General features: G+C 36.1%; 1 long non-coding RNA gene across 3 annotated transcripts in view; it reads right to left on the bottom strand.

The window, feature by feature from the left end:
• LOC141571812 (uncharacterized) overlaps window positions 1-27,823 on the bottom strand; it is a 578,309-nt gene that overhangs the window by 129,812 nt on the left and 420,674 nt on the right. For 2 of the 3 annotated variants that reach the window (XR_012496871.1, XR_012496869.1), the window contains exon 4: window positions 20,206-20,328. The exons of the other annotated variant lie outside the window; for it this stretch is intronic. This is a non-coding gene — a long non-coding RNA (uncharacterized LOC141571812). The remainder of the gene's footprint in view (window positions 1-20,205; window positions 20,329-27,823) is intronic. 3 annotated transcript variants of the gene reach the window in all.

The raw sequence follows: 27,823 nt of genomic DNA, 5'->3' as shown, positions 1-27,823 counted from the left end.
AAACACATGCAGAAAAGAAAAATTGTTGAGGTAGAGACAGTGAGTGGAGCAGAGTGTGCTTTGAGCTGCAAGTAATGGAGGATAAAAAAAAAAATCATATAGTCAGTTCACCTATAACAAAGTCTGGATATGAGCCATTCCAGGTTGGTTCTGTGGGTCCACTACAGCATCGATCACCTTCAAGCCTTCTTTCAGTCCTTCTCTTCTATTGGGGTTATATAAAGTTTCTTATAACTCCAAACATTATTTCCTAATTTAAAATCTCCCAATCAGGAGAAAAGGGAACAGGGGAGGAAAGACCCTCTCATGTACTTCTTTCTTTTATAAAGGAAGAAGGAGAAAAATCTTTCCCAGAGACCTCAGCATACATAATAAGACCATAGTTCTTATGTTCTTTGCAGCCAGATGTGGGCTACATGCTCACCGCTTGACCAAGTGCACACAAAGACAATAGAGCCTGCAATGATTAGGTAAATGAATCATCACTTAAACTCTAAGGCTGGACACATAGTAGCTGCCCCAAAATGAAGATCCTGGTAATAGGAAAAAAAGGGTACAAGCTCATGTGCCAGGCATCGGGAACTTGGATTAGAGTCAAGTAGCATAATGAGCTGGAAATGACCGACAATAATCATCAGGAGGATTGTTGTTAAAACTGGTTTGAAATATAGAACTACATTAAAATAATGAGTTCCATGTATCCTTTTCATCTTTCCAGACTGCTTCACAGTGGTCATTGCTTATGTTGGAACCAAATAAAGTAGTGAATGTGAGTTATTGGGCTGGTAGAGCAGAGCCTTAGATGTCTTCCTAATCCAAAAAGAAGTACAGAGACTCTGAAGCCCAGATTACAAATTATCTGCAAAGTCCAAACATCAGCATATCCTTCCACTACTGAAATATCCAAAGGCAAACGCCTATAGTCAGAACTTTAATTCACAAGAAGGTAATCAGAGATTCTCATTTAAAAAATGTGTACATATATATACATATACATATACACATAAATCTTCCTGGAAGAGAGGTACCAAACTAAACCCAATGAACTGACAACCAAATTGAAAAGTGCAAGCATAGGATAAGCACAAAATAAGCAAATTTTGTATCTTCAGAGAACGTCAATTATTGTTTTCAGAATACAAGAACAGTCTGCTGAAAAAAACCACAATTAGAGATCTTGAAAAGTTTTAAAAAGTAAAAGTAATGTCAATTTTTCCTGCAAAGACAAATTAAAAATAACAGGCTCAATTTCTTCTGTTGAAAATAAGGGCATAGACTTCCCTCCTTCCTTTTCTTAGAACATTTACTTTGAAAAATTGTAATTCCAAGTTCTTTCTCTGTCTCTTTGAAATGCGTGTAAATCTTTTTAAAGGCTAAGTAAGCTTTTTGCCAGCTTTACAACCCAGAAATGTCTTTATCAAAGACCTGAGAGGCACCTCTTTGAAATGTAATCATACAAAGTGTTTGTGTACCAGGGTAAAGAGTCTGTGGGAGGGTAAAATGCATAACTTAGGTGGATCTACCCTCACCAATTTGTAAAACTTGCTCCTGTCATAAAAGTATGAGAAGTTTTTGTGTGTGTGTGTGTTTTTTTCCCCCATTAGTATAAAGCCAATTAGCTAATACAGCTGTTCACCTCAACTACCAAGTGAATTTAGGATGACTTATATGTGATGAATTGTCCTGTTAAGTCCTCTTACTTGAGGACTAGTTACTGTTTAATTTGAGAACTGTATATAAAGGGTTGTATCTGCTGGGCTATATAAAAGGGTAAAATTTCCTTCTGTCTTTGCAAACTCTTAGAAAACTGCCTGCACATCACATTCTGGTTTAATGCTTATTAAATAATAAAACCATTTTTTTTCTTTTCTACTTTTGTGGAGTGTTTTTAATGGGTGGTAGGAAGTTTTGTTTTTAATCAAGGGACAAAGTTTTGTTCCAAGGGACACATTATAGAGTTGGAAGAATGAGACAAGAAATCCCACTTGAAAGGTAGCGTATTAAACCAATAAATGACAAAAAGTTAAGTGACATAAAGGATAAATCCAGAAATTCTATTATATATTTAACAGAATTTCTAGAAGAGAACTTATATAATTGAGGCAAGATATAATAAAGTAAAAAGGAAAAACTTTTCAACATTGTAGGGAACACATAAGCCTTTAAATTGAAAATAAACAAACAAAATGAACGAAAACTGAGTTTCAAGGAAAATAACTAGAAAAATAAACAAACAAAAAAGATGATACTTCAACATATAGAAGTGAAATTTTAGAACTTCAATAAAATGATAAAGCTCAAAATGTGTTCAGAGAAAGATGTGCATTCAAGTTAAAAACATAAAAAAATCATTGTCAACAGAAACAAATTTTTATGACTTATCTAGAGGACAGGGCAAACTTGTCATTGCTGAACATCTGCTCTTATAGTCCTTGGAAGGACCTCCCTCCCCTATGAAGCCCCAAGGTGATTTACCTCATCCTTAGCTCAGAATGATGTATGCAGAGGGTGCCAAAAAATGTATACACAATTTAAGAAAGGAAAACTGCATTAAAATAGTAATACTCAATATATACCGATAACAAAAGATGAATACAAGTCACGTTTGGCTTCTTCAATTATAAGAGTTGTTTAAAGTGATTACTGTCATGTCCAGTGCAACACGGGCAGTGAGGGTGCGAGAAGGGGCGGTTTGGGTTAAGTTTTTAAGAAAGAAAGAAACAGACACTTAATGCAGTTAAATCTCTCCGAAGGCCAGGGGTCCCTCAGTCTCAGAGGACTGGAGCCCAGAAAAAGGCCGACTGGGGGTCTCTGAAACTCACACATCATAACAGAAAAATATTTATCTCAATCACCCTTTGTCAGTCAACAGCTGAAGCACAAGGTCCCACAATGTCCTAATTAAGGTATGTACCTTCTCAGGGTCAAGTCTCTTATTTTGTAACAGTTCCGTTGAGCTAAGTGGAGAGAACTGATCTTTATTGTTTTTGTAAATTCTCTCACAAACAGGTGCCAGGGAAAAGCTAGAGCCGGCAACAGCTTTTCCCAAGCAGGGGGAAGGGGAGGCAAGGCCCCTTCCCATATTTTTCTAAGGCAGCTCATTGGGGGTCCCCACTCGGTTCCGCCTGGCTTAGGTTGTATCTCCCGTGAGATATCTTACCCATCTTTGGCTGCAAACCTTCTTTTGGGGACCAGACAGAGAGACATAAGGTGTAAACATAAGGATGGAACAAAGTCCCAGAAAGGCACAGTCTCACAGACTCTTCTTTCCTTAAGGAAAGACACGGAGGGACAGTTGGCTAGGCTGTTGTATGACTACAGGTTACCATCAGCATCTAGACACTTCCGATTACGGCGAGCTACTGCTTGAGCAACATTGACCAAAGTGTCCACTTATATACAGTTTTTGGCACCCCTGGTACATCTCATTTTTCCTTTTTGTCCTGGAACATCTCATGTATGTATGATCTCTGACTCTCTCTATATGTGGGGTTCCCATATGTACCAATTTAATTAAATTTGTTTTTTGTTTTTTTCTCTTGTTAATCTCCATCATGTTGATTTGATTATTAGACCAGCTGGAAGGGCCTAGAAGGGTAGAGGAAAGTTTCTTCCTCACCCACAGTGTCACCCTATGCCTAAGAGCAGGGAAGAAGTTTCCATTCCCACTTGCATAAACCCTTCCATAGATATATAACGGATTTTGCCTTATCTAAGAAAAATAATAATAATTATGTTCCCAAATGATGACTTCCTTAAATGCCATATATCAATTATATTATGGATACAGAGACACCTCTATGCATTCTCCTTAGAATAAGAGCTAGGCTCTGTAAATCCCAGGGTCTACAATAGAAGAGATTCAGTTCTCTCATCTTGAAAGGCTTCCATCTAGGGAGGAGGAAGGATTCCGAGTCATTTTTCCAGACTACCTTCACCCCCTGCAAGTCAGCTGGGTCAACAATTTAAGTTACAGGGCCCTTAGAGCATTATCTTTTCTTTGATCCTAGCAATGCCATGTGGATAGATTTTAAGGTATGCCTATTCTTCAGAAGGCTCGATCTCTAGTTTAAGAATATGAGTTAAGTAGGGATTTTATAGGAATTTTTTGGCTTTAGAAAATAAAACATAAGAGACCCCCTGCCTCTTACAGTTTTCTGTAAATCCCCATCTCTAATTGTTTCTCTCTTCAAAGCAAATTCCTATACGTTTCATAATGGATTAGTGAAGTCTCCAACAGGCATGTGTCTAATAACCCTCCACCATCCAGGAGCAGTTCAGAATGAAGTGATTAGCAGTCTTTGTTGTCAGGTTATCTCCAAGAGATGACAATTTATATCAATTCACTGTATGTCAAAAATCAGAGGGTGTGCCAAGGTGAAAATGCAATTCCACAGTCCCCAAAGATGGATGAAATTTCCCGCTCCACATGTGACTTGAATGTGTTTGCCGCTTACAGAGAGGGATCTGGCCTTTGAAGACAGACAGACTCTTACACCGCCAGCCACCAGCTGCTAGAGCAACACTGCGTTTGCCCAAAGCTCTTTGTTGTGACTGCTCAGAGGCTTCCTCACTTGTTCCCCACCTGCTCTCCCATCCAATCTGTGCCAACTCAAAGCTCCTGGCTCTACTCCAGTCTTGATATTCTCCTGGCCTTCTGGGTTTTTAGTTTACTTAGCATCTGATGAGCAACTTCCCCTATCAAACTCCAACTTAAACTTGGCCCTGCCTGGTCCTCCTACCCAACTTAACTGTGACATGATCAGAGGCCAAACCCTGGCTCCAGCAGTTTGTGTAGAGTCTTGGCCACACTTCCTGACTCCCCTTTGATGGAATGCAGGGTCATTCTTAATATATGCAAAAACAAGCAAAACAAAGCAATATGGCACAACCTAGGAATTAGGGAGTTATTCTCTTTCTGCCATTCAGTTATACTTCAGAGGTATTTGCCCACACATCACTATGTCTCATTCTTAGAAAACACAGGAGAATTATAGCCACTTTGTCCACTGAGAATGCCATTCTCTGTCCTCTGGTGTGTTAATTCCAATCATATAAAGAAAATAAATCACTCCAGCTGACTGAACCTCCCCTGCAACTTTGATTTCATCTTCCCCACATCATTTGGAAACCCCTTAATCCTGCTTTTCAATTCATACCACCAAAACAGAAAGGACCATTGATAAAAACACAATATGCCAAGACAGGAAGAAGAGAAAAACATTATTCCATTTGCACTTGAACCTCTTTGACCTCTTGGAAAATAGGGGAGGGTATATCAAATACACAGGGTCTGTCAACACCTGTTCCACTAATCTCTTCCTCATTCATTTTCAGAATTCGCAAGTGTTCCTGTTTACATCCTCTATCATACACGCAGGTATCCCGAAGACAGTAAATTTCAAGTATGAAGAGCATCATAAATGAGATTTGTTGTGACGAAGCAGCTACTCTCAGTCCATCTGAGACAATGCAGAGACTTCTAGATTGCGTTTTGAGGAGAACATCAACAATTAGCATGTAAGGTACACAATCCAACCATGGAGTCAGTGATTGAAATTCGGCAAATTGCTTGTGTCCTAGTCATTTTGGGCTTCTAGAACAGAACACCAGAGCCTGGGTAGCCAATACACAACAGAAATTTATTTCTCACGGTTCTGGAGGAGGGAAAGTCCAAGATCAAGGTGCCAGCAAATTGAATGTCTGGTGAGAGCCTGCTTCGTGTTTCACAGATGACTGTCTTTTGCTCACATGGCTGAATGGGCAAGGGAGCTCTCTGGAATCTTTTTTTATGAGGGCACTAAGCCTCTATGGGAGCCCTTATGAACTAATCACCTCACAAAGGTCCGCCTCCAAACACCAGCACAGTGGGGATTAGGTTTTAGCGTATGAAATTCGGGGAGACCCATAGATTCACTCTATTGAAATCAGAGTTAACTTCTTCTTAAAGAAGAAAAGTGCTCCTTTATTACATAAGTTTTAAATCACCCCATGTCATCCATACCAAGACGTATACGAGTATGTTGCTATTGGTGCTAAGCAGGTAATTGTTTCTTGCAATGATTATGCTGTGTTTCTTGACTGCCAATGCTTAGCATATTTCTTATTTCTGGATTTACCTTTTCCTTCTTCTACCTTACCTGCACAAGTCAAATTTCCTACAAATTATCGATAAGTCTCTGAAAAATAATACCATGAGCCATCCCTGAAGTTCACGGTTATGTTAACATTCCCGGCTTATCCCACACCTAACTGCTCAGATAGCTTGACTTGGTCAACAGAAATGGAGGCCTGAGACAGTTCCTGCCTTGTCACCAGAGGACCTGCATTCCTGACATACCGTATGAGGTGAGGGCTATTTCCCTCTTGCCTAACATGATGGACGATACTAATTCCTAAGGACAAGTCGAAAAAATATCACAGAGTATTTTTCTTTCTTCATATTGCACTTAATTTTTAAAAAATGTACTGGATAGCCAGAATCTGTGGCTCATGTGTATTCTGCTTTCTGAATTCATTGCTGTGGAAAATGGGGCTGAAATGACGTAAGGCAAAACATACTTTGAAATGTCAAACTTTTTCTATGAGCCTTTTAGCCACCTTTTTTTGCCAATTGAATCATTTATAGAACATCTTATTGTCTGCTTCCCAAATCTGGTCATATGAAAAGTAATAGAGTATTGTCTTTTTTGCCCTTTGTATTGTAAGGTTACCTAATTTCCATTCCCAGTTGTACATCATGCCTACTCTTTTTTTTTTTTTTTTTTTTTTTTTGTCTTTAAAACAAATCTGTTGCCTAGAGCTAAATATACAGCACTTTGAACATGACAATGAAACTATTTTTAATTTCTCCTTTCGTTTTAATTATGCTGTTGGTATTCTTTTGTATGTACAACTTGCAATATTCTTGCTGCCACCTACAGGCACCCCTTTGTACCACCTGTGATGTCGGGGTATTTACCTGTTTATCTTGAAATAGAGATCTCACTTCATTTCTAATCATTATTTGTCAGCATGGATATGAGTGTGTTCAAACATATTTTTCTAAAAAAAATAATACCTATTGTTTAAAAAAGCAATTTACTTATTTCATGAACATAATAATATCTGCAAGATCCTCAGAAAGCCAGTAAATAAGACAATCCCCGCAAATATAAAGAATTCACTTGGGACACTAGAAGAGAAATCCTACACAAATGTGTTTTTAATCGTTTCTATAAGTAATAAAATCAGCGTGTTTATGAAAAATCTAAATACATAATTGATCAAAGCGATTTTCACAGTTTAAAATTCATAGCTATGGAAATAGCTGATGTGAAAAGGAAGGTTAAGAGAAAAAAACACCTAATTCTGTTAAAAAATAATTTTGTCTCATCATGACAACTATTACTGAGCTGAGCTAACTCTGAAATAACAGCACAGAAAGAGAAGCAGAAATGAAGGGGGAACAGCTATTCAGAGGCCACGCAACACAAACACACAAAGAGAAACAATGAAAAAAATTACAATCGCATCCCAGCACACTCTTGTGAATCTTAGTTTCCTTACAGCAAGGAGAGCTCAGCACTAGTGGGACCAAATGAATGTTCTCTGTTTGGGAAGTTGGCCTCAAAGGAGAGAAGAGGGTTTATCGTGGAATATGCCAGTGGTCTTTAAATAACACCTTGTTGATCTCCCATTAACTTAGACCTTCTTACTATTTCTTGTTCAATAGACACACATCTTAGAGTACAAGTCACGACTCAGAATGTGATGTGGAGCTGTGTGCCACTTTCTCAGTCTTTAACATTGCATTCCCCTGGGCCTAAAAACCCAGAATTTGAAACTCTTTTACATAGTACAAGGCAGAGAGTGGGAGAAGGGACTTGTAGTTCTGTGGATAATCCATTTAACCTCTCTGTGCCATCTTTGATTTGTTGAAGAAACTAGCACTCACTAAGTACCTACTGTGTTCCAGGCGATGCGCTTGGTACTAAGGGTTAGAGACAAATATGCCATAGCCTTCACTTTAAGGAGAATACTTTCTCAGGGATGACAGAAGAAAGTGTTATACAGTGTGATAAGAACTAGTATAGAGGTAGGTACTGGCCTGATGGTGGTGCAAAAGAAGGAAATTACTCCTCTGCTGGGAAAAAGCCTGGAAGGCAAAGGGATAGGGAAGAAAGATAAAGATAAAGATGCCAGGAAGAGACAGCATTGCTTTGTCTAGTCCCTTCAGTTTTTCTTTTCCTTGCCTTTTGTTTCTAGCCATTTGAAGAATTTTAAAAATAAATTTAAAATCTGTAGTATAGCCTTGACAATATCAACTAGGACCCAGGGCTCAGCACTTTAATTACCATATAGAAGGTTCCAATTAATAATTCATTATCAATGGTCTCTCCAGTCCCATCATTTACAATGCAAATGCTACAGAAATGTACAGTACACCCAACCTTCCCCATCACACTTTCTTGCATGAGAGCTAGAAAGAAAGAGACCTGATCAGCACTGTAAAATTGCTAAATGGGCGTTACCTGAATGGATGTGACCGTTACTGATTCCTCACATTCTTGCCCAAATACTAGATCCTGCTGGGTGTTTTTTGTTTTTTGTTTGTTTGTTTGTTTCCATTTGTATTTTTCTCCTCTACTTTTAAAATTTTATCAATGCTGAAATTAAATATAACCTACTTTTATAACATTTCAGTTTCAGAAAATTAAACTTCTCTCACATAAAATAGAAATGATGAAAAACATTTTATTTTAATAATCGTGTTCTCAGAAACTTCAGTACACCTTAACCACATGAGATCCTGTAAATAGGTATAATTTTTGGTTACATTTCTTCTCCATAAGGAATCTTCCAATGTATAGTGAGAAAAGAAAAAAAATACATAGAAGTATACATAAAAGCATGTAAGTTTAGTACTTGGAAATTTTGAAATTGATGAAGCCTATCATTAATATCTATCTCTAAATTCCCTTTTCGCACTATTTCCCAATATCCTCGAAGTAATTTCTCTCTCATCACTATGCATGACAATCTCCAGACGAGCAAATAACAATGCTGCTTAAAACTCTCAGTCTCTCTCACTGTGAGGGAGGAAATTGACCAATATGATGGAAGCTTGAATAGGCTATACTCACTAGCAGTATATGAGTTTCAACCGAACCAGCCAGAGAACACACTGTTCACACCAATGGAATAAGAGCTCCTGGTGGAAATTCACGCACAATAGGGAACCACTTGCAAAGAAGGAGACATTTAGCAACCCTGAAATCACCCAGGGCATTGTTTCACTGCCTACTCCATATACATGCAATGCCAGATCTGAAAACATAGGATGAAATCATAGAATTTATAATGTAGAATATGAAGCAAAACGGTTTAGGGAATAAACATATCAATATATCCTCAAATAGTATGGAAAAGCTCCCAGCGAAAAAAGAGCTTTGAATAGATCTTTAAGAAGGGATATGATTTGGACAACCTGAGAAATGAGTTGGGAAAAAAGAAAGGACACCCAGGCATGGCATGTATGAGGACCATTTGCTTTTCAAGAATAATTTAAATATTTTTTACTTCACCAGTAGTTTTTGTTAGTTCTAGATGAATTTCAGAATACTCAATATAGATTGACTACTTTTAGATAAAAGGATAAAAAGGGAAAAAAATAACTAAATGTTTCCTCATTTAAGAAATCTACCTAAAACACCAAATGGACATAAACACTTACGATATTTTATCATTTTCATGATTGGCTCCAAGTACAGTATTTGATTTACTGAAATAAAGTTTATGAACCAGATTTGCCTTTGAATTATTAAAGTCTAATTCCAAAGTGGGATTTTAATTAAGAATGAAAATTGGGGACTGTTTAAAAGAATTCTAGTGAGTTCCTCCACAGACAAGAGAAAATAGAAAATAGATGTAATTTGACCTTTCCCTAAAATTCCCCAGGCCCACTGATTTCTGACTTAGATCAGTATACTCTGATCGGATTCTGAGAATTCTTAAACAAGCATATTTCATTAGAAATAATATTTATAGTTGAAATGACATAAAATATTAAATATACAAAAGACTTTTTTTCCCTATCGTATCTAGTCAGATTTTATAGTTTGTTTTTTTTTGTTTGTTTTGTATTGATATAAATATTTAAGGCTATGATTTTTCCTCTAGGCTCTGATTTAACTCTGTCCCATTGATGTTGCATTGTTTTTTTTCTGGAAATTCTGAAATTTATGGTTTTTGTTTCCATCTTTAATCCAAGAGTATTTGAGAAAGATTTTATTTAACCCTATGCATTTTTTATCTTGTTATGATGTCTAGTTGATTTTCAGATGTACAGTGGCTTTTTTTATAGTCTAGAAAAGTAGTTTTAAATATCACACAGGCATGTGTTTGATGTCTAAAGTAATGTGTTCCATATATATCTTCTTGCTTGTGTTGTTAAGGAATACCATATCCTTAAGTGTGATTTTGTCCATTTGCTCGATCTAGGTCTGAGAGTCATGACTAGAAATCTCTGACTATATTAAGTCTATTTCACTATCTCCCATAATTTTTGATGCACGAAATGAACTGCTATGCTACTTGGTACATAGTGTTGATAACTGTTACATTTTACTGTAAATCATACTGTTTAGCATCATAATCTGCTCTTCTTTGTGTCAGATAATGTTCTTTGACCTAAATTCTGCCTTATCTGAAGTTCACAACAAGACCCATGCTTTCTCTGTGTTTACAGTGACCTGGTATAGCTTTACCACACTTACCTTCTTATTTATTTATTTGGTTCTTCTGAGTCACCTGTTTTAAGTGTGTCTCACACAAATTAGAGTTGAGTTTTATTTTGTAACTCTACATACAAATCATTTTCCTTTAAATAAGTGATTTAGGCTCATTTATATTTATATTTATTAATAGAACAAGCATGTTTCCTTTTAATTTCATATTTTTGTTGTTTTTCTGCTTATATTTATACATGAAGTATGTTTTCTTTATATTTTATGTCATTATATTTGTATTTATAAAGGTTAATATTAAAGATTATAGTGCTTATCATTAGCTTATATCTTTATGTAATACTTTTCCCCCTTATTTTAAAACAGCATCACCTCTTAATTAAAATATTAAGAAAGAAATCATCTCTTAATTAAAATATTCCCTTGGTTAAGTCTATTTGTAGTATTTAAACTGGAAGAAAAATGTGATTGTATTTAAATATCTTGGCTCACTCTTTCTGAAATATATTGTAGATTGCTTCAGTATTTCCTGGTATTGAACGTTACTATCAAAGTCCGTTGGAGATTTTATTCTCTTTTCCTTAAAACAATAGTGACCATAAATTTTTGTCCAAACTGCACTTTGAGAGTGAAAGAGGCCACTATTTATGTTGATTTATGTTTATGGAACAACAGGCATAAACTGGGATTATCCCAGGGCAACTGGGCCATATGGTCTCCCCACCTGTACATGACAACGTGATATTTTGGGGAGTTTAAAATAGCATTTCTTTTCTCATCATCTTATCTATAATATTTTTTATCTTACCTACATGACATTTATCTTTCTCCTACACAAGATTTTTTTCTTTCTTTCATTTACCTAAATTGTGTTTCAGTGTTGACAATTCTGAATAAATCTCCTCTTAATGACTTTTCAATATGTTGTTTCTTCTTACAGTTGAGAAAAGTTTCTTTAATTTATACTTTTAAATATTTGTAATGACTGTTATTGCTTTTCTGTTGTTGTTCATTTTCTTCATTGTCTTTTGCTTGTATTGTATGTCCATCATTTTCCCCTCTAATATCTCTACTTCTCGTTCATTTTTTTTATTTTTTTTATTTCTATCTTTATTGCTTACATGGTGTATTATTAACTCATGGTTCCCAATTAGTCATACTTCCCAGTATCCATACCCTTTTAGTCAATTCCTATATTGACTCTTGATTTCGCTATATGACTTGTTTTGGCCTACAGGACATCAGCAAATGTGACAAATGTAACAGTTTGATAAACATTTGCATATGAAAGCTAGCGCTGTTGAAATGATACCATCACCATGTGAAGAAGCCTAGTTTCAACTTCTAACAATGAAAGAGCACATGTAGAGACAAGCTTAGACATCCCAGTTTAACACAGCTTCCCGCCAATTCAAAAGCTAAATTCAGCCATGTGAGGGAGCCCAGCTGAAACTCGCATGTGTTACTGGGCACAGCCAACCCACAGAATCATGAGCAACATTAAATCATTGTTTTAAGCCCTCAAATGTGTTTTTATTATTATTATTATTATTATTATTATTATTATTATTATTATGCATTGTTAGATAACTGATAGAGAAATGGTTGCCTAGAAGTGTGGTATGACTGACAAAACCCAAAACATGTAGCATTGGCTTTAGAACTGGGCAGCAGACGGAGGCTTGAGAAGTGCGAGGAGTCTGTTGGCAAGGGCCGAAGGAATTGCAAAGAAATGCTGGCAGAGGCTTGAAAGGAGTTGAGGAAATCATTAGTGGCAGGAAAAATGGCAGCCCACATTTCATTACAGCAAAACATTTGGCAAACCTGTCAAGTGCCAGTACACAAAAGATAAAATTGTACCCGATAAACTGGTAGATCCGGCTAAGGATACTTCTTGGCAGAATGTTAAAAATGCCAATTGGCTTCTTTTAGGCACATGGTAAGGCATAGGAAGAGGGAGGTAAGCTAGGGAGAGAATTATTTAGTCTGTAAGAGGAATTTAGACATGAAGAAGAGGCAGCACTTTCTAGGTTGGAAAATAAAACAACTTCACTTTTCCAGACTTTCCAGTTGGCAACTCTCAGTATAATAAATGGCATCTGGGTAAAGATCAAATCAAGGATATGGATGTAAAACCCCCGTTTAGACCTCAGAAAGATTTAAAGTGATCCTTAGTGGACACCCTTAGCTAAACAAAAGGGCTTCTTGGAATTTTAAAAACATTATTCCACAGCATTCTGAGACACCAAATTAGAGTGAGGTCTATCTTAAAAGGGCTATGGATGTGAACTTGAGGCACGGATTGACTGCCAGCCATATTCACAGGAAATCATTAGGATTTTTAAGGTAGTAGTATCAGCTTGACTTAAAAAGGAGAGAGTTTAAAATGAAAAGACCCCTCTGGGAGCCCACTTTTCTACATAGAGAAAATATACTGATAAAAGAACTGAGCCAAGAGCCCACAGGACAGAGCCAAGGGTCATGGACAAACATGGGTTAGGAAAACAGTCCAAGAGGTCAGAATAAGATCTTAATCATGGAACCTCCCCTTCCCCTAAGTAAGGATTCCTGACAGCATCCACTCAGCCCAATTTCAGAATTAGTATGGACTAGTGGTGGCTAGAAGCTTCCGGTTCTTCCCCCTTTAAGTGGGAGTGTCTCTTGTGCTTATACTGCTCCTGTCTTACCGTTCTATGGTAGGTCTGTGGGGGAAGGTGAGACAGATAACTTGTCTTTTTTTCTTGGGTCTCTAGATTGACAGGAGCTACATCCAAGCGTTTCACCTGAGGAGGCTTTTCTGTATCCAGACCCAATACTCAAAATCATAGCCTTTGAAACTAAATGGACTTCAACATGATTCATCCGGGCCAGGTAACAAACTGGCCCCTAGCAGTGTTTATTGTTACATTAATGGCCTTTGGTGAATCACAACTTCCTCTATTCCGCTGTGTAAACTCCTTCCACCTTGACTCTGAGCTTGGCCATATGTTTTATCGTTTTTGTTTTGTTTTGATGTAATTTGCCATCGGGACACCAGAAAATATGACATAAGCAGAGGATTAATAAATACTTGCATATTTGGAATTTCCCGTTTTGAATGTTGCCATTTCCATTTCAAGAAGCCTGTGCTAGACTCATCGAAGGTGAAAACCCACAGTGAGAGAGTGGTCCGATTATACCAGCCATCCCAGTTGACCCCAGACACCAGACAACCCATCCCCTGAATGTAGATACATGAGGAGCCCAGGCAAGACCAGAGCTGCTCAGCCAACCCACAAAGTTGGAAGAAAAAAACACATAATCATTATTTGGGACCGCTAAGATTTGAGATGGTTTATCAGAGAATAAAAGAATGACAGAATTCCTTATTGTAATTCCCATCTCCCTTTGGCTCCTTGAAATATAATTTCATTTTTTAAACAGTTTTGTTGTTTTCTGTTTTGAGTGTTTTCTATATTCTTCCAGTATTAATTTCATCTCTTTCTATTATTTAGCCTTTACCTCAGGCCTTCCTTCCCTGAGTTCTTTACTTCTGCTGAGTAACTTCCTTCATAGTAACAATGGCTGCATTTGATATTTTTTTAATTCTTGTTGGAATACTGAATAACAAATTTATTTCTGCTGTCTTGCTACAGTTTACTCTGAAGTTTTGTTTTGTTTTGTGGAGAAGCTTCTATTGCTATTTTGCGCGTTCTTCCTGTACCATATTTGTATAGCTGTTAAACAGGTTCCTTTAATTTAAAATACCAATGAGTAGAATTTTCACTGAGCCAGCTATTTTTAAGAGATGAGGGATTGTGCGGGGAAGGGAAAGGTCACCCATATTGGCTGCTATAGCAATAAACCATTTTTTTTTAAGCAGGTGCTTCTCTGCAATACCTTTTCTTTGTACCTGAAAAGCTAACTTTTTAAAGACTTCTATCAATCCTATGATTTACTTAATTTTTTACTTCAACATTAAAAGACAGAGCCTCTGAATTTTAAGTGACCATTGTGTTATAGTATTTATATACAGAGGGTGCTGAAAAATGTATACATATTTTTAAAAAGTAAAAACGTGTATTAAAATTGTAATACTCAATATATACCGATAACAAAAATGAATATAAGTCATGTTTGACTTCTGCAATTACATGAGGTACTCAAAGTGGTTACCATCAGTGTAATTTTAATACAATTTATCACCTTTTTAAAATGTGTACGGGTATACACTTTTTTGGCACTCTCTGTATTATCCATTGGTTGTATGAGATCTTCCATTTTGTGCAGCACTTAAGCCTAGTTTGTTTGATTTCAGCCCTTTTTATAGTATTTTCCACTTAGGGTAGGGTCCTCTTTCTAGAAGTAAATAATTTCTCAAAACACCTTCTCTATTCTTTCTGTTCTCCATTGCTCCACCAGCTGCCTTTTCTTCAAGAACCGTATGCTCTGACTCTGCTGGTCCCAGTGATTCTAAAAGTACTTATCAATAACTTGGAGTTTAATAGTTTTCCAGAAAACTTGTAATTTCACTGAATCTGAGAGTTTTGTTTTTGTTTATTTTCGTTTTCTATGGATTTGTAGAGTTTTCAAGAGAATCGAGAAATGGACTAGACCACCATCGTGTTCTTAGAAGCCCTCTCTTCATGGATTGTTTTTGGCATTAAAATGAAATTCAGCATAATAACCATTTATTGATAACCTACTGTGTTTCAGAGCATGTGCTAAGCTTTGCATCAGGCAGCAAAATAATGCCCAGTCAAAGCAACCAGGACTTGAGAGCCCAGGAGTAAAACCTGACAGAAGTACATACGTATATTTCCCAATAAGTGCAATGCCAGTTAGTTGAAAGATTCTCAACCCTTAGGTGTCCATAAACTGGTAAAAATAATTTTATTTAATTTAGGTCATGTAATTTTGAAAATCTTTTATAAGAAAAGACTTCCACTGGTGTAAAATTATGCTATTGATGAATATTTTACTCTAAACAAAGTAAGTCATAAAATTATGCTTCCATGATTACAAAACATAGAATTACATCATTGTCTTGTTTTGAGGTGTAGTATATTTTTCCCATTGTTAGAAATTAATGAAAACATGTCTTACCATTAAGACTGTGGTCATTATCTTTGTTAATAACATGTATGCCTTCCTTAGGAAGATTATGCATTCCTCATCTTTAACCAGAATCTCAGTGTGCTGGGACATAAAACTAATGGTAGTTTTCACCAGGCAAGTTTTCAGTAGAGGAAACCTGAAACCTACTTTACATTCTTCCATCCAAAAGAGAGAGCAGACAATTTACATCTTGTCCATGAGCTCAAGCCTGGATTTTAAGGACTCAGCACTCAAATTGATCCAACACAAATGTTTTATTTTAAAATATCCTATAAGATTTCTTATCACGTTGCCAAGCTAAACACTTGAATAAAGAGGTTTACTGCAACTGAATGCCTTAGAAATTTTGGAGTTGGTTTTTACTTTGGTCAGAATGAAGAGAGCTGAGTCGGTACTTCCGTCAGTGTTCAGAATCAGTGACATCTTTCTAAAACTGTGTAGTAGGGAATGGAAGATTAACAGCCAAACCCCATTATCAGCACACAATGGGACAAAACTACGAATAATTCTCAAAGCAGTAAGTTTCTAGTTTTCATCTACTAAGCGGGCTTTTTGAAAAACAAATAAGTTGTTGAGATCTCTGAATTATGGAAAATATTCTTAGCCAAGCAAACTTCTATTGGCAGAAAAATTGCACTATTTTGGGCACTTAGGGAACAACTTTAATTCTTGACAGCAGTGTAGTTTTATTGTGTTGGCGAAAAAAGGAGCTACATAATTCACGTTGGCTCTTTGCTTCCTATATGGGTATTTAGTGTCTGCATAATTTCTGCCATAATTCTGGAAGAATTGGCCCCTTAGGCCCTGAAGGTTAATTAACTTTATCAGAGCCTTAAATTCCTACCTATACAAAGTATTTTATCCAAAAAAGGTCAAAATATAATATTAAGTTACTCTCTTTTACACAGTAATTTATTGGATTTCTAGAAAAGAAAATATGTTTAGAGTACTTCATTGAATTTTAGTAATTTTTTTTCACTTTTTTTTGAGATCGAAGTGAATGCCCGTTCTCAGAACACTTATCAAAGAAGAATTTATTCATAGAATTCTTGGAAGATATTTTTGGACATATGAATGAAGCAAATCTTCTGAATCAAGGCCTGGGATTAACTATTTTAAATGGCACTAAAACTTTGTGAGCAATTTTGGATAAACTGCCATTTTAGAAGCAGAGTTTGAATGCAAACAGCTTTGCAAACTTTCCAATATTGGAGGAAGAACTTCTGAAGACTGGAGTCTTGACTAACTGAGAATGCCAATTTTTCTGCAGTCAAAAATCTGCATAAACATTTTGCAATTTTTAATGTGAACTCTGCTCAAGAAGCTTTAAATTCCTTTTACTATCAAGTATCGCAAAATTTACAGTGTTAATATTTTCAAAATATTTAACTCTTTTTCATTTAACTCTTTAGACCTTTGGAAATTATGTTGTTATATTACATGAGGAGATAATCTAATTTTCTTCTACATACTAAATGTTCTCTATTTCATTTGTTGAGTGTACTCCTTTCTCTGTTTTCAGAGACTTCTTTTAAAAATCGCATGTCAAGTTATTATATAGTAAAGATACGTCTATTATCTTTTTTTTTTTTACATGAAAGAACAGGAAGAAAGAAGAAAGAATGAAAGCAAAGAAGAGAGGAAGGAAGGAAAGGAAGAAGAAAGATTAAAAACTAAGCATTTTGCTGAGTAATTTTACATAAACTATATATACACACATTATATATATATATATATATATATATATATATATATATATATATATATATAAACGAATAACATATGTATATATGTTATTCATTTATTTTTTTTAACTTTTATTTATTTTAAGTGTGTTTTTCCAGGACCCATCAGCTCCAAGTCAAGTAGTTGTTTCAATATATTTGTAGAGGGCACAGCTCACACTGGCCCATGTGGGGATCAAACCTGCAACCTTGTTGTTAAGAGCCCCGTGCTCTAACCAACTGAGCTAACTGGTGGCCCCTATAAGTTATTCTTAGGTTAACTCAATGTATCATACTTTTATGAACATGTTTTACAAATTAGGAAAATGAACTTCAGAAAAATTAGTAGCTGATACTTTAGGCAGATATATGTAGGAAGACTTGCCCAATAATTGATTATGAAGAACTAAGCCAAGATGGTAGACAACTGGGTATAACCTTACATATACATATCTACATTTCCTGAGGTCTAACATGCACATTGAAATTTTCTAGAAATGAAGGTATATATGAGCTTTCATTAACTGAAGTAACTAATATAGTGGCAGGTCCATTGTTAACATTATGTTAAACTATTCCAACTTAGCCCGTCCTCCTCCTGGCCCTGTTGCCACCAGTGTGCTATTGGTTGTATGGCTCACAGAGACACCAAGTGACACACCCATTGCTGTGCTATACTTCATTTACCCCAGATGTAACATTCTGGGATTTAGATTGAAATTTTTTGGGATGCTATGATATGCCAGTCTTTCAAATAAATACAGTCCTGCTGATGGCATATATTTAATGTAAATCCAAGTGATATTTTAGAAATTGTATAATTTTCTTTAAATCAATTAAAATGTTTGTTGAAAAATGCTGTTGTTTAAAAAGACTTTTGAATGAAATATTTGGTATTTCTCCAATAGCTCCTTACGTATTGTCAATTATAATCGTTCCCCAAACTGCTACATTCCTCAGAGAGATTCAAATAGTTCTCTGGTGAAGGTTTTCCCAAATCTGTCAGAGTTTGGCAGTCCCTGTGCCCTCTTACACTACTTTGTCCATTATTACCACACTTAGTACAGTGAAGAGTGACTGCACATCAGCACGTGTGCTTTCACCACTAGACCTTGGATCCCTTGAGCTCATTGCATGACTTTTGTCTCTATAGCTCACAATCTAAGAAGGGTCTAATAGAGCATAAGATAATGATAAACAAAAATAAAAACTATAAGATAAAACTAAATATATATCACTAATATTTTAATATGCTATAGTCTTTCATATACATATATACTCCATCAAAACATTGCTTTTACTATATATTATGTTTAACGTATTTGAAAACAACAGTATACTTTTGAAAATATTTCACAAAAATAATTATTCAACAACAGAAATATTTTTATTTGTAATTATGGACATTTAAACCCTATACAAAATTAGAGACAATAGCATCTTAAATCCCTACATACCTTTGACCGAACTCAACAATTATCAACTTTTGGCAATTTATGTTTTACCTATATCCTCATTCACTTTCCCACTTCCCAATAACATTGGGTTATTTTAAAGCAGATTCCAGGTATCATATTATTTAACTGGTGAATATTTCAGTACATGCCTCTAAAAAATGAACACTTTTTAAAAAAGGTACGATTCCACTAGGACCCAAAATTATTTTAAATAATTCTTAATATAATCAAACATCTTGTCAGTGTACAAATTTCCCTGATTGTCTCTTAAAGTGGTTCTTTTACAGTTGGTTTGTCAAATCAGTGACCAATGTCTTCATAATGAATTTGGCTGATTTGTTTCTTAAGTCTAATAGTTATCCAACATAATTTTATTTTCTCCTTGCCATTATGTTATAGCAGCATTTCAACACCTTCATCCTATTCCATTGTATAAATATAACATAATTTATTCAGTTCTCTATTATTGAGCATTTAGCTTATTTCTAATTTTTCTCCTATTAAACAATGTTCCAATGAATATGCATACAGATAAATCTTTGAGCACACCTAGAATTATCCTATTAGGATTAATTCTTACAAGTGGAATGCCTCATGATTTTTTTAAGCCTTTAATACAGCTTGTCAAATTACTCTTCAACATGATTGAACTACTTTACACTCACACAAGCAGTATGAGCATATCGGTGCCCCACACCCTCATCAACACTGCATAATATCTTTATTTAAAATATTTGCCAATTTGATAGACCAGAAAGATATCTTGCTGTTTTAATTTGCATTTTTTCATTTTTTTCTGGATTAATAGTAAGAAAGAGTACCCTGAATCCCTGAATCCTTATTCAGCACTTACTCTGGCCACAAAACTACTTTCTGCTAAGTCTACCAAGGAGACATAAGTTAAAGAGGAAGGCCAGGAAAATGCAGATTTTTATTACTCGATTTAAGCAGAAATTCTGGCCCTGGTGAGTCTATAAACTGCAAAAATTACTCATTTTTTCTTAGTTTTGAGGTAAGTTTAGTGCTTTGAAAAATGTAGTATTTCCCTCACACACTCTCACTAGACTGGTGACACTTCCCAGTTGGGACACAGCTCCATGTCAATTGTACTGTGTCAGACACACCGATCAAAAGTGCCTGGTCCCTAAAGATCTTTTAATGTCCTTGTCACACACACATACAAGTAACAACTCCACATACCATGTAGTAACGTTGGCATTTTCCTGTCCAGCACCAAAGCTCTTCCTTCTCTGGGGTGGAATTCCTGGGAAGTGGGAGATGAGGCATTGTGGTGATCACGGGGTAGGAAGGAACTGACTTCCCCTAGAATACAGGATGCACAGCCAAAATAAACTGTTTTCTATATGACTTTTGGTCATTAGAGTGTATCTTTTATGAATCACCTATTCATTTTCCTTGTCAATCAAAGAGTGATGAACAAATGAAAGAATGAGTGATCACGTTTGGGGTATAATCTTTCAACCAGTTACAAATCAAGCAAATTGCACTGTCTTTTGGTCCATATTTCATTTTCTTGTCAACTTTTATTGCAGGAACTATCCAGTCTGGTAGCTATCTATTTTAAAGCACGCTTTTATGTCTAACTTCTTTCTCAGAATTCTTCAAAGTAACTGAAATCATCAGGGTCTTATCTCTATGTACCCTTTAAACGAGGCCAGTCAAGATCCCACTGGTCTAAAAAACAATGGATCAAAGATAACAGAAATATTGATCGTGGGTTTGCTTCTTTCAATTTGGTGTGATGAAGAGGGTACTTCCTTTCTGAGAATAACCTTACCGTGTGCCCTGCATTTTTATTCAATTTGTTTTCCCTCATCCAGGCCCTTCCTCCACCAGTCACCTCCTCTCTCTTAGGTCATCAATCTAACTCTGAGAAGAACTGTGGTAACAAAACACTTTATCCCAACTTTTCACAATTGACTTAAATATGAATTTCTCTTTTGGTTTTTACAGTACTTTATTAACGGGGGAGGGGGTCGCACACTGCAGAAAATATAGACTTGGAAAATTACAACGTACTGACATTTGTTATCTTTACAAACTCATATTGTGCATTGTCAACATAATTAGATAGAAAGGTAGATATAGATAGATTGATTGATAGATAGATAGATAGATAGATAGATAGATAGATAGATAGATAGATAGAATTCTCTATGAGCTTTAGAGCAGCATTTTCTAATTGGTCCTCCAGGGAACCATAGAACTCTTAGATTGTTACTCAGCATCCTCAGATTATGTTTTTGCAGTCAAATACATTTTAGAAATGCTTTTTCCATTTGTACCACTTGAGATTCATAATACATATGAATATTACCATATTAAATCCTATAAGAAGTTTCGCATTACCTCATTTAACTGACAGTCTTCAAATTTATTTGACCACGGAATCAGGTTTTTTGTTTTGTTTTTTTAGTGGAGTGCCCATAAATATTTTCTGCAGAACTGTTGGGGGAATCACTATGATAGAACATAGGTAGAGGTATTTGGAATGGCATATCAGAAAATGCTCTAGACTGTATATCCCCTTGTCCATCTTTCCTTTCCTTTCCTATTGTTCTCGCCCAATCTCTCTACCTCTAATCCTAGAACAGTAGCTTAATTAATATCAAAAGTCTTATGCTTTTTTGAACACAATGCACTTTCTAATACTCCCGAGTTTTCCTGTGTCGTTCACTATCTCCAAAACACTCTTTCTCAATTTCACCTGCAAAGTCCCACATACGTGTTATTTCTTAACATGCAGCTCATACAACAGCTATTACAAGACTTGTCAAGATTCCAAATGTTATACACTTTTCTTCTTGGCTACCCTAGAATTTTATTTGCTCCTTTATAATATTCTATCCATACTATATTATCTATGTATCTGTCTGATTCCCTGTTTACCGTTTTCTCCGAGAGGTCAGGCACCTTAATTGATTCATTATTTTATACCTACCATCCAACAGTATCTGGCCTGTAGAAGGTATTCCGTGTCTATTTTATAAGTTAATTCATTCACTTATCCAACAAGTTTTTTTTCAATTAAGTTAGAGGGAGCATACATATCTTATATACTATTCTGACTGTGCATTTCTTTGCAATATTTTCAGACTGCACTGTGCTGCCTTAACAGAAAACAAAAATAGTTTACTTGTTCCTTATTGAAATGATGAAAAGCATTGCTGTCCAATTGTCTGGGTCATTCCGTTAATTTGGCCGTGACTGAGCCACAGAACCATGAACTCTCAGAATTAGAAGAGCCATTCAAGTCAGCTAGTTCTGCCCCTATTATCTCTTCATTTATTGTAGAGCTCTTTATCTTTTAAAGAAAATATTTTAAAATGTAAGTGTGACTGTGCATATTTACACTCATTGAAGTACATAAAAAGATCTACACATATAAAAACAAACTGCCAATCAGTCATAATTCATAAGACTCAAGGTCTCTTAAGGGTCATTGATGCTTTCTAGAAATTGCTCTTTATCTTCATGAAGAACAGAGATGCACTTCCTCCTGGGCTGTTAAGTACAGGTCTGTGTGGGGTATACTATCAGGTATGGCTCTAGCATCAACAGCATCTGTACTTCTGTCCTTCTTAAAGTACTTCTAAAAGATCCCAGGGGAATCGTTCACCTGGCATCACAATGACATATAGAAGACATAAATGGGTATTATATGCTCATGAATAATGAAAAAAATTATTCAATGTGTGGTATTTTAGTCACCCTGTTATTAAGGACCAGTATATCTGACGAGTCACAAGGAAATCAAAAGTCTTCATTACACTATTTGAAACATACACTCCTCAACTATCATTATCAACTCAGATATTCAGAAACCTGAATCCCACCCAGAACCCATCATTTGTAATGCTCCTATGTTTAGGTGTAAGCACTCTACTTGAAGAACTAAAATGCCATCTATTGTACGAATCATTTGCATTCTATCTGGCTGGAATCAGCAACAAGAATCAATAAAAATTTCACAAAGTTCGAGCAACTGACACTCATTCACTTGGGCATCATCCAAGTTATATAATTTCATGTTAATGCTTCATTTAGAGTAATACTAACAGCTAAGCCCCACTGTTGATTTATATACATTCATCCATGTATCTGTTACTTCATTCAATCAATTATGTGATAAAATAGGTATCGAATACTTATTTTGGACATGATGGTGTATGAGGCACACGTGGAGCTTATCAATGTAGTCCTTAAACTTCAGGAGCTTGAGGTTTTGCATAGGTCAAATGCACATATGCTAGTAATTTACTGTGGAGAAAGCAAGTGTCTCAAGAGGCATATTCAAAGACAGAAAAAGTGTCAAGCTTAGAGGACCTTAGTAGAACTGCTCTACTAAGTATATAGGTACAATACAAACACTAATTGTATAAACATAAACAGTAATTATCTATCCGTGCTGTTCAGTATGGCATCCACTTGCCACAGGTGGTTTATAAACACTTAAAATGTGACTATTCTGAATTGAGATATGCTGCACATAAACGATACACATCTAGTTTTGGAGACTTAGTATGAAAAAAATCATGTAAAACATGTCATTTATAAATTCACCTTGATTACTTGTTAAAATGATAACATTTGGGATGTATGGAATTAAATAACACATTACTAAAATTAATTTCATTTATTTCTCCTTACTTTTTTTCATGTGGCTAGCAGAAAATTTAAAATTAGACATGCATCTTACGCTAGTTTTATTTTTATTGACCATCAGTGGTAGAGATGATTTGTGCACACAGCGGGTATTGCAGGTTGGCTCACACAACATCTATTCCTACCAGTTTCCTATATTGCAAAGGCTTAAACTAAAAATTCATTTCCCCCAAATCCCTTACAGTTATTGTTTCGGAGATGATTTCGTTTCATTAACTTGAAATATGAGCAGAAGGATCGAATCACAGACTAAGAAGGAAAGATACACATCACTTCGCTGGTCCGGATTGTGAGAGAAGTGACAGGGTTTGGAAATAACAGCTGTGTCAGTGCATTCCCAATTGAACAGGAAACATTTATGATTGTGGCAGAATCATCAACTTCCTTGATGGTTCATTTCTGTTGTGTAACTTTAGGAGTCACTTCCGAATGTCCTTTTAGCTTTGTCAACAATCGCAAAAGCCATTTAGGAATCTATAATAACTATTTCTTCTTAAATTAGCTAATGTTGACTGTTCTCTGCATTTGCACACTTCCCAATACAGGATTAGTGGAATAGTACTACTCAATTACCATTAAACGTATAAGTTAAAGCACATACACACACAAGTCACTTGCTAATATCTGTTTCTCTTGTTTCCTATAAGTACAGATGCATAGCGGGAGAACATTTAATACTATTGAATGCATGTATATAAAATAAGGAAATATAATTGAACAAATGACTGGAAGATCCATACATTATATTTTAATATGATCTCTTTATCATCTCACATTTGTTATAATAAATTACAAAGATTTGCAAAAATTACACTATTTTCTATAATGTGTAAGCCAACAATTTTTCTTGATAAGTGGGTTATCAACAGGGCTTTGAGTGGTCTCCCTTATATCAAAACTGTATCTTTTTTTCTGTTTTAATCATAAAGATTATACACATTGCTTTTGATATGACAGAATTAATTCAAACCTTTTAGAAATTGCAGCAGAGTTCCAGATGAGGTCATATCCCTGGTTTATCCACCTATGGGCCTGGGACCATGGTTTACTATTTAGTTCACGGCTTGACATCTCACCAAGAAAATCAAGAAATCTGTGAATGCTTTAAAAAGTTCACATCAAGGTCAGAGCAAGCTAAGTTTGGCCATGATCAAGCATCTGTAAAGTGGCACAAAGGTCAAATGCATTGGGGTTTGAGATGGTCCTGATCTCTCCATTAGCCAAAGTCCAGAACAGTCACAACCGTCTTGGGACCTTGTGTGCTGCAGGTCAGAGACAGCACCAGACCGTTCCATAGAGGTCTAAAAATACAATTAAGGGTTTCCTCCTTTAATTTTACCAGTTAATTAGCTCTAGAGAATGCTTTGAATTTTATACTCTTTTCAAGTATGCAAATTTTTAGCTTTCTAAATCAGTGGTGATCATCCTAACAACTGCTTTGTGGGGATAGAGGAGACACACTTCTATAACCATTTGTAGCCTCAGTCTGGTCACTCCTTTGCATAACTCTTTTCCATTTTGACTGATTATTCCATTTATTTAATATCATTGCTCAACTCTCCACATGCACACAACTGATTATCATTGAAACAGAAAGGGTAAGAATTGCAAAAATATCAAAGTGTAATTTTTTTTTTTTTTTTTTTTTTTTTGGCTTCTAAGGAATATGACCTTATCAAGTGAAAGAGAAACATACAGAGTAGCTAGAAGAGGATTCAGTGTTAAGTGAGAGATTTGGGGAGTGTGTGCACTTGTGCATATTTGTGTTTTAAGATCAGAGATTAAAGAGTAAGCAAGATAGATAAGAATGATGCAAAAGAGAGACGAAAGGAGGCTTTGAGGAATAGCGTTTGACCAGATGGGTTCATGTCCTCCCCATAGGTAATGCTATTATAGTATTCTGTTCTAATGCAGAGAAATGCAACTTTATGAAATGGACTTTGTAAAAAAGCCATTTCTATCTTCAGATAACAAATTCAGCCCTCAGGCATGATTAGTGTTCCAGTGGACCTGGCCCAAAGTGAAATCATTACAGTCTATGCAGTCCGTGCCTTCCAATGAGTCATTCCTACAAGAAATTGAGGAATAAAGAGAACTGTATAAATGCAATGTTCCTCCCAAAAGAGATATTAGAAAGTTTAAAACTCATCTTGGCCCCCAGTTGGAGGCCATCCATAGATCCTAGCAATGAGTTCAGTGAATCTGAGTCTTGCTCACGCAGAGCAATACTTCTCTCTGATCCCATGAGCCCATTCCCTACCGGGATTCAATGATGCCGTGGGAAAGCACGACAGCCTTAGTACAATCCGCAGAGGCATCAGAGCTATGCCCGTAAAATCCTCCAAGGCCTCTTAACTTACTGCTGTTAACCATCCTGAAAAGCTGGGTAGTACGAAGCACATCTGTTTTCAGGACACATTTTGAGAATATAACATGTTTCTTTTTTTTTTTTTTTTTTCCTGGCCCCTCAAGGCATATTTTGGGTTCCTCTTTCTTATATTCTGAAATCTTCTCCCAACTCCTAGAAGTCAGTATACCAGAAAAGCCTCCAGAACATTTGCAAAGGGCTATTCATTTAGGGTCAGCCCATCTAATCCCTAACAACTTAATCTTTTCTCCATTTAAAAACCGAAACTCCCATTCATCATCCCAGTGGCCTCAGACTGATGTTAGGAGGAAAACAATGTTCTGAAATCTCTTTAGAGGATGGCTGATTTTTAAGAAAATTGTCTCCATCACTGGAAGTTCTCAGAGACTTGCACATTTTCTATTATAAATGCTCTAAAAGGCATTCCTAACCTTGGTGGGAGGTTTGACCAGACCCCTAAGGTCCTTTCAATCTCTGAAATTGGAAGTTACGAGTAACCTGTGGACCACTCAACTCTCCCACTGTAATACATGTTTTTAAAGAGCAGGTTGAGGTGATGAATATAGAGTTAGGTACCAGGGGCCCATTCCCAGCATAGAAACTGTTGGAGGCAAGACAGGTCATGTTTCTATTGCTATTTCCACACCTGACTTAACACAAGCCCCAGGAAGACAATAATATATCATCTTTTTTTCTCAGTCAGGGACAGATAAAGTCTATAAAGTTCAACAAAAAGCCAGTGTGACCCTCATTTTTCTCCTCTGAATGTACGACCCAGGTCTCTGGGATTTTGACTCAATTATGATTTAATTTAGGGTCAGGAGAAGAAGAGAACAGGACGGTTGTTTGTTCTGAAATTGGAATAGAGTTGTTTTCCGGCACATTAGCAATTGTGGACAGTTAGGCCATTTTGGCTTTAACATCTCTGCCTCCTGGACTTTATTTGTTAGTTGAGTTTGCACTGTTGTGGTAGCAACAGTTGTGGCAGCTGTGGGAAAGTCACAGGTGCCAGCCATCCAACTGGATGAAGCAGGGACTGAGGCTGGGACAATAAAGTCGGTGCTTAACAGCTGTGGGCACAGCAGATGTTCTTAAGATGGACTAGAAGGAAGAAGGAAAGATATAATACGGAAGTTACTGAAAAATGAGTGAGCCTGTACATAATAGAGCTAATATGATTTCCTCCTTCAGAAAACATGTAATTTGCTCTCCTTTTCTGGCCAAGGTACTTGAGATGTCATATCCATTATTATACAAAGCCATTTCCTTAACAAATAAGATGGGAAATGATACATTTCACAGTTTTGCTCGAGATCACTCAACCCAGCATTACAAACAATTTCTTTATTTTTTTTCTGAGCATAATTATTTCCCGTGGAGATACAAAGAGCAGCTTTCAAAACTAGCTCAGCCTGAACTCAGGCCTGGATAAGGTAGGCTCTGGACTGGGTGTTACGGGTATTCTCCAATGTGATTTGAAATAAAAATAATTTCACTTGGGCCAGGATTTCTATATTTAGCATAAGAATGCATTTTGGTTCACGTGGTTTAGGATTTGGAAACTTGGATCCAGAGACTAAGGCCCAGCAAATATTGGCCCCATGTTCTGTCTGTATCAGTAAAATCCTCCATAGAAAGATACTAGTGTTATAAAAATAGTCACGGGGCTGTAAAGTACAGCATGAAAAATGTACTCACTAATATTGTAATTACTATGCATAGCGGGTACTAGGTGGGTACTAGACTTATTGGGGTGATCACTTT

Source organism: Rhinolophus sinicus, linkage group LG05 (assembly GCF_036562045.2).
Source record: "Rhinolophus sinicus isolate RSC01 linkage group LG05, ASM3656204v1, whole genome shotgun sequence".
Lineage (NCBI taxonomy): Eukaryota > Metazoa > Chordata > Mammalia > Chiroptera > Rhinolophidae > Rhinolophus > Rhinolophus sinicus.
Note: the sequence above shows the minus strand (reverse complement) of the source record. Positions and strands in the feature narration are given on the sequence as shown.